The sequence below is a fragment of the Lactuca sativa genome, chromosome 3, assembly GCF_002870075.4.
Source record: "Lactuca sativa cultivar Salinas chromosome 3, Lsat_Salinas_v11, whole genome shotgun sequence".
In the NCBI taxonomy this organism is placed as follows: Eukaryota; Viridiplantae; Streptophyta; class Magnoliopsida; order Asterales; family Asteraceae; genus Lactuca; species Lactuca sativa.
Window position 1 is genome coordinate 274,308,667 of NC_056625.2, and position 8,727 is coordinate 274,317,393.

An 8,727-nucleotide genomic window follows, 5' to 3' on the forward strand; every position below is an offset into this window, starting at 1 on the left:
ATTAATAAACTATTTATTGTGGGTTGAAAACCCTATGTGCTCACCAGGCTCCCAAGCCTGACCCACTCAGTTTTATGTATTACAGGTAGTGGCGGTTGAGCATATATATGATGTTTGGACGAGGGATTACGGATATAGGCCTGTAGATATGAAATAATGTAGTAAGGATTGTATTGTACTGTTTATGCTTTTGATCTGTACGAACATGACATCCCGAGTCTTTTAATGAAATACATTTCTATGGAAATGCTTTTGATAAATCTTTATCATATTATTGTTTTGGGACAAATTCCGCAACACTTTTATTTAAAATGTTACTCTGATTTTTAAACAAAGCATAAACAAACTGGTCTTTTCTGGCCGTGATTTTGGGGATGTCACAGTTGGTATCAGAGCATTAGTTTAAGCGAACTAGGAATTTGTAGGATTTCTAGACTTAAACTTAGAATGCTAAGCGATGATTATGAGGTGTGAGCACTAGCCTATTTTAGGAATTGTGCCTAAAATGCTTTTATGTGCTAAATGCTTTGTGCATAATATGCTGTTAATTGTTCGGATCTATGGTCTGTTGCCGACCGGATCTGGAAACTTTATGTGTTTAGGATTCTAAACGTACGACTACGATATTAGAAATAACATGTAAACATTTCGGAGTGATAAGGACGATTTAAACGTCTATCCTAAATAAAGATCTAAATTCACCTTATTCGGTGTATAGATCAAGATGGCAAGGACCCGTAGCGGAAACGTAAACGCAAATGGGAACAGACACCAACCCCCCGTGATCGAGCAAATACCAGTTGTGGAAGCCGCTGCCGGACCAATAACGATGGCCGGAGTGCAAGCGATGATCCAGGCTATGTTGGATCGTCAAATGGAGGAAACTAGACGTTTGCTCCAGCAAAATCGAGAGGAAGGCACTATTCAAATCGAACAGCCCGAGTTGAACGAAGGGCAGACTGAGGAAGGAGACTACAGTGGAACTGTTGGTCAAGTCAACCAACCAATAGTTCAAGAAAATAACCAAGATGACGGATTCGAGAGAAATGGATGCAAGTACAAGGATTTTCAAACTTGCAAGCCATCGACTTTCACGGGAAAGGAAGATCCAATCGGAGTCATGGATTGGATCTCGGAGATGGAGTTAGCTTTCATGACATGCGGTTGCAGAGGAAAGCTACAGACCACATTTGCAGTACGTCAGTTTCGAGGAGGCGTTGTACGTTGGTGGAATACCTTGGGGAAGACTTTAAGCCCCAACAAGCCCCTGCAACTGACATGGGCAGAATTTCTGGTGCAATTCAAACGAAAATACTGCTCGGCTCAAAACCTGTTAGAGTTAGAGAACCAGTTTCTAACCTTGAAGAAGGGAAGCATGTCAATCGATGAATACACGAACAACTTCACAAAAAAGATGGAGTTTGCCTTGCGTCTTGTTCCGGATGAGCTGACGAAAATTGATAAGTACGCAAAGGGACTTCCATGGGAGTACGCGGTGCCAGTACGTCAGGCACCTACTTTGGAGGCAGCTATCTGGGCTGCCAAGTCTGTGGAGGACATGATTAAGGGAAGAGTTGCCAGCAAAATCGAGGTTGGCGAGAAGAGGAAATTTGAAGGGTCTGCTAAACCCAACAAAAAGAAGAGCAAGTTCGGTTCAAAAAAATTCGGGGGAGGAAACGAATTTAAATGGTGCGAGAAGTGCAAGAAGAAGCACTCGGGAAAATGTGGCGATGAAGTAACCTGCTACAAGTGTGGGAAAACAGGGCACTATGCCAATGAGTGCACCACCAACAAGAAGGTGTGCTACGAGTGTCGTGAAGAAGGGCATATTGCTAAGGATTGCCCAAGGAAGAAAGATGCGGGAAGGCCCAACATACCACCAAAGCCAAAGGCGAGAGCCTTTCAGATGACGTTCGAGGCTGCGAAGGAGGCAGCAGACGTCGCTTCAGGTACCTTTCTTGTAAATGGTTTGCCTGCAAATATACTATTTGATTCCGGAGCCAATTACTCCTTTGTGTCGCATAAATTTGGTGGAAGATTAGCATTGCCTGTAGAAAAACTAGATAATGCTCTGATTGTAGAAGTTGCCAGTGGCAAACTCGTACCTGTTAGTAATCGTATTAGGAACATCGTCATTGACCTAAACGGAAACGAATTCCATGAGGAACTATTACCCATAGAGTTAAACGGTTTCGACATCGTTTTGGGTATGGATTGGCTTAGCGCCAACGATGCCGAGATATTATGCCAAAAGAAGATAGTTAGGATAAACCCACCCGGAAAGGAATCATTTATGGTGTACGGGGACAAACGCAGAGTAACTTCTGGAATCATCTCCCTGATGAAAGCCAGGAAATGTTTGTCCAAAGGATGTGCATCATACTTGGCATTCGTAATCGATGCTAAGAAAGAAAAGAAAGAGGTGCAGAATATACCGGTTGTGTGCGATTATCCGGAAGTCTTTCCCGAAGATCTTCCCGGATTACCACCTGATAGACAAGTGGAGTTTCGTATAGACTTGTTACCAGGAACAACACCGATAGCAAAGCCACCTTACCGATTAGCACCAACGGAGATGAAGGAGCTCATGACGCAACTTCAGGAGTTGTTGGACAGCGGATTCATTCGACCTAGTTCATCACCCTGGGGAGCTCCGGTGTTATTCGTGAAGAAGAAGGACGGAAGCATGAGGATGTGCATAGACTACCGAGAGCTGAATAAGGCAACGGTGAAGAACAAGTATCCATTGCCGAGGATTGATGACCTATTCGATCAGCTGCAAGGTTCGAGCTACTTCTCAAAGATCGATCTTAGGTCAGGATATCATCAGCTGAAGGTGAGAGAGCAGGATATTGAGAAGACTGCATTCAGAACAAGATATGGACACTACGAGTTCTTGGTTATGTCATTCGGACTAACCAATGCTCCCGCAGCATTCATGGATTTGATGAATAGGGTCTGTAAACCATTCCTCGATAAATCTGTGATAGTGTTCATCGACGACATTCTTATTTACTCGAAAAGCCAGGAGGAGCATGGCAAGCATCTACGAGAAGTGTTGGAGGTGTTAAAGAAGGAGAAGCTTTTTGCGAAGTTCTCCAAATGCGACTTCTGGATACGGGAAGTCCAATTCTTGGGTCATGTTGTTAACCAAGAAGGAATAATGGTTGACCCCGCCAAGATCGAGGCTGTAATGAAGTGGGAACGTCCGAAGAGTCCCACGGAGGTTCGAAGCTTTCTAGGATTAGCCGGATATTACCGACGATTTATCCAAGGCTTTTCTTCGATAGCTGCTCCATTAACAGCTTTGACCCATAAAGGAGCTACGTATACATGGAGTGAGAAACACGATGAGGCGTTCGAGAAGCTAAAGAAGAAGTTATGTGAAGCACCGATACTTTCTCTACCCGATGGAGTTGAAGATTTCGCGGTTTATAGTGATGCATCTGGAGTCGGGTTGGGTTGTGTTCTGACCCAAAGAGAAAAGGTGATAGCATACGCATCTCGACAATTGAAAGAGCACGAAAAGAACTACCCCACTCATGATCTGGAGTTGGCAGCGGTAGTATTTGCCTTAAAGATATGGAGGCATTACCTCTATGGCACGAAGTGTAAGCTCTTCACTGATCATAAGAGTCTCCAGTATCTCTTTAATCAGAAGGAGTTGAACATGAGGCAACGACGCTGGCTAGAGCTTCTCAAGGACTACGACTGTGAGATACTTTACCACCCAGGTAAAGCAAATATTGTTGCTGATGCTCTCAGTCGGAAAGTCAATCTTGAAAGAAAAAGGCCAAGAGCGTTAAGAATTGAAGTCGTCTCGACGATTGTGGAAAGTATCAGGAAAGCTCAAGAAGAAGCCTTAGAAAAGAATGACCGAAAGGAAGAACGTTTGGGAAAAACGTTAGTGTTCGGTACAAACAGTCGAGGACTGAAGGTATTCCAAGATCGAATCTGGGTACCTAAGATGGGAGGAATAAGAGATCTTCTAATGGAAGAAGCACACAAGACCATGTACTCGATTCATCCCGGTAGCACTAAAATGTATAGGGACCTAAAACCCTACTACTGGTGGCCGACGATGAAGCTCGATGTTGCGAAGTATGTGGCCGAGTGCGTAACATGCGCGAGGGTTAAGGCACAACATCAGAAACCGTATGGGAGTTTAGAACCTTTACCTGTACCCATGGGTAAATGGCAAGACATCACCATGGATTTTGTGACTAAACTGCCCAGAACGAAGAACGGACACGACATGATTTGGGTAGTCGTGGATCGTTTCACCAAGAGTGCACACTTCATAGCCGCCAACGAGAATTGGTCTATGGATAAGCTCGCAAACGCTTACGTGAAGGAAATTGTAAGACTTCACGGTGTCCCTCTTACGATTGTGTCAGATCGTGATAGTCGTTTCACGTCAAGGTTTTGGAGGAGTCTACAAGAGGAGTTGGGTACAAAGTTGTGTTTGAGTACTGCTTACCATCCGCAAACTGATGGTCAGAGCGAAAGAACAATTCAGACGCTGGAAGATATGTTGAGAGCATGTACCCTCGAATTCCAAGGGAATTGGGACGAGCACTTACCTCTGGTAGAATTTTCCTACAACAATAGTTTTCACTCGAGCATCAAGATGGCACCTTATCAGGCCTTGTATGGACAGAAGTGTCGTACGCCGTCTTGTTGGCTTGAAGCCGGAGAGAAGCAGTTTATGGGCCCCGAGATAGTCCATGAGACTGCTGAGAAATTGAAGGTGATTAGGGAAAGAATGTTAGCAGCTCAGGATCGTCAGAAGAGCTATGCTGACAAGAAAAGACGACCGATAACCTTCGAAGTTGGGGATTCCGTTTTACTTAAAGTCTCACCGTGGAAGGGACTTATACGATTTGGGAAATGAGGAAAGTTGAGTCCAAGGTTTATTGGACCGTTCAAAGTTCTTCAGAAGATTGGGAACCAAGCTTACAAGCTGGAATTGCCCGAAGAACTCAATGGTATTCATAACACCTTCCATGTGTGTTATTTGAGGAAATTCATGGGAGATGTTCCCGACATAATTCCAATCTCGGAATTAAGGATGGATGAGAATAAAAGGCTGATCGAAGAGCCTGAGGCAATTATTGACCGTAAGACTAAGAAGCTACGACGCAAGATGGTCAACTTGGTGCTAGTCCGATGGAAACATTCGAATGGGCCGAATCTCACTTGGGAAACAGAGGATGACATGATGAGTCGCTATCCACATCTGTTTGCTGATGCATGATTCCGGGACGGAATCATCCTAAGGGGGAGAGAATTGTAACGCCCGGGTTTTCAGGGCTAAGCATTTTTGTCAATGTAATAGTCTAGGTCAACTATCGTAACTCTTTTTGAAGTAATAAATATAAAATATTTGAGTATTATGTGAATTATGTGTGTTTATGTGTTTATTATTTAATTATAAATGTATAATTAATAAAGAATAAAAATGAGCGTCAAAATTAAAGTGTGAGATAATCCTGATATCTCTACATAAAGTTGTAGAATACGTCTCAAGGTTTCCGTACATATAAAGAATGCCGAAATCCGAGCTATAACGAAGAAGTTATGGCCCGCCGAAGTTTTACGGCAAAACCGGCACGACACTGGGAGACGTAAATAGTGAATTTACTATAGAAGACTTTTTAGCCTTATCAATCTAAACAAAAGTCGTAGAATATGTTAAACTAAGAACATCGATAAAAAGAACGCCCAAATCTGACTTCGTATGAAGAAGTTATGATTTTTCTAAGATTCGGCTTAGCAGTGCACGGCCTGAAACTCGAATTTTAGTTCGAGCGGTTTTTGGCTTACGCAACGTAAATGAGAGTTGAAGATCTCATTAATAGGAAATCAACGGTAAAAAGACAGACAAAAACAGAGTCCGTATGTAGAAGTTATTAATTTTACGCAGACGTTTAACAGTATAATCTCCTTGTACTGTTAAATTTAAGATCGATCGAGAATTGGCTGACGGTGTCAAAATGAAAGTTGTAGATCTTATTATTACCTACGCGTGGATATAAAGAACGTCAAAAACAGAGGTAGTATGTGAAAGTTACGGATTTTAGAAGTCGGAAGTGTGCTGTGCGAAAATGGGTGATGTGGCACAATCTTGGCCATTGCTTTCTCCCCAAGGCTTGCCACCACATGGTGACATGTGGCACCAAGTTCAGCCACATTTCACCCTATAAATACCACCTCTCCCACCCTCATTTTCTTCACACCTTTCCCATTCTTTCTTCTCTTTACTCTCTCTCTCTCTCTCTAGAACCTCTCTCTAGCCCCGAAATCCCCCGAAAAGCCTAGGGAACCTCCCTAGCACGAGGCGGAAGCCCCGGAGTGCTCGAAGGCTCCGAGAAGAAGAGCTTTTCGGCTCGGGAACGCTGCTCCAAGCAAAGCCCAGTTTTCTATAAAACCCGCTGTAAGTGAGCTACGCCTACGCTATTTTTAATATAGCTTTTATTTAATTATAGTAACGTTATTAGGAACTTATAATAAATACTTGGGCTATTATTATGGGTTATATAAGTATTTTTTTGACGCTTATATAATAATAATAATAATAGCTAGACTATTAATTAGTCTCGACGAATAATAAACTAAACTCTAGTGGTAATAATACTAGGTTTCGTCGAAGAAAATTCTTTTTAAGAAGCGAAGCGCTGTCTGAGTTCGGAATCACCACCTTTTCAGGTGAGTGCATATTTACTTTCAACTTACACATAGATATGAAGTATTTAATATAAATTACGTGCTATTTGTGCATATTATCTGAATACTTGCTATCTATGCTGGATGAACGTTTTATACATGTTTTCAAAGATTTAAACTGTATATGTATTTTATATCTACAAAATGTGTTGGGTAAAACATGGGTAGATGTAATAGTTGTTGTGTGACAAAATAAAATAATGAGAGGCCTCGTTATAGATGTTATTGATGATCCAGTCATCTAGCGGAGTATAGATGACGACCACGGACTATTCTAGACAGTCCAGTGGAACACTAGCAGGCTCGCAACCTGTCGGTGTTTATTTGAACTGTGTGTTTATTTGAACTGTGTGCTCACCAGATGTACTCCATCCCCCACATGGTTGCCTATTAGGACATTTATTGCTGAGGAATCCCCTTAGTAGTAGTGTCCGTCCCGATGATGATCCTTAGGCTAGGTCCCTTATGATAGGTGTTTAGGGACGTAAAGTGAGGATAACGGGAACGGGTAATCGGGTTATTGTTGATTGATGAAATTAATAAACTATTTATTGTGGGTTGAAAACCCTATGTGCTCACCAGGCTCCCAAGCCTGACCCACTCAGTTTTATGTATTACAGGTAGTGGCGCTTGAGCATATATATGATGTTTGGACGAGGGATTACGGATATAGGCCTGTAGATATGAAATAATGTAGTAAGGCTTGTATTGTACTGTTTATGCTTTTGATCTGTACGAACATGACATCCCGAGTCTTTTAATGAAATACATTTCTATGGAAATGCTTTTGATAAATCTTTATCATATTATTGTTTTGGGACAAATTCCGCAACACTTTTATTTAAAATGTTACTCTGATTTTTAAACAAAGCATAAACAAACCGGTCTTTTCTGGCCGTGATTTTGGGGATGTCACACTGAATCTGCTGGTATAGCCTACGATGTCCGAGCCTACCATCGTAAGGCCCCACAGTTCCTGTTCGAGCTTCTGAATCTCGCCTCTTGGGCAGTACTCTCGTAGGAGAATTCGTTTTAGGTTTTCCCAACCCATGGAGTTCGCCACCACTAGGGTTAGTGTCTTGACGTGGCTGTTCCACCACGTCAGGGCTCGTTCGGAGAAAGCAAAGGCGGGAAATTTTACTTTGCTTTCTTCAGGGCATGCGCAAATTTCGAACACAACTTCCGTTTTCTCTATCCATTGGGATAGAGCTATCACTCCCCCAGTCCCATAAAAGGGAATAGGTTTGCCGTTGGTGAAGTCTTTGTAAGTACATACCCCGGAACAACCTTGGCTTTGGCCATTTGTAAAACTGTTTATTCCTCCTCCTGATCCGTTGTTACTCATTTGTGCCATCGCTGCGGTTACAACGGCTGTTACAACAGTTTGGAACATAGCTGCATCCATAGTTGGAGGGGGTGGTGGAGGTGGTGGTGGAGCTGAGTTTCTGTGTGATGATCTACGAGGAGGCATGTTCTGGTAGAGAAATAATAATGAAGACTATAAGTTTCTAATGATTTGAAAATCGTGCACTAGAGAGTTAGTTGTATCTTGTAATTTGTTTTGACTTTAGTTAATGGTTTCAAAGTAGATATAGCAATTTAGATAATCCTATAAGTTTCGAGAGGTATGTAAAGAAGTACTTCATATTTATATATAAGTTTCAAAGAAGTACTTCGTGTTTAGGAAAAATTTGACCTAACTAGAGGTCTCTGATTACAAGTTCAAAGAAAGTAAGAAAAACTTTATACGAGGTCCTATTCTATATCAAAATTGTTGGAGTTGGGCAAGTCCTACTTGCGGCGTGTTGTGCGTTTGGAGCTAGACTTGGCATCCGATTGCTTAACTCCCATTAAACGCCTCTCAAGAACCGCTTGTTGTTCCTTCATCTCTCTTATTTCTGCAAGTGCTATCACCATTTGGCTTTGAAGTGTCTCTGTGTGGAGTTGGGTACTTTCGTGTAGTCCATCCAAACGACGGATGTCTGCGGCGTTACCCTGTGT

The 8,727-nt window shown here is 42.3% G+C and overlaps 1 long non-coding RNA gene across 1 annotated transcript; it reads left to right on the plus strand.

Annotated features, from left to right (window-relative positions):
- The first annotated feature begins 6,430 nt into the window (after positions 1-6,430).
- On the plus strand, positions 6,431-7,508 carry LOC128133092 (uncharacterized). Its single transcript, XR_008231288.1, has 2 exons — positions 6,431-6,708; positions 7,347-7,508. It is a non-coding gene; the product is annotated as an uncharacterized LOC128133092 (long non-coding RNA).
- The last annotated feature ends 1,219 nt before the right edge of the window (positions 7,509-8,727 follow it).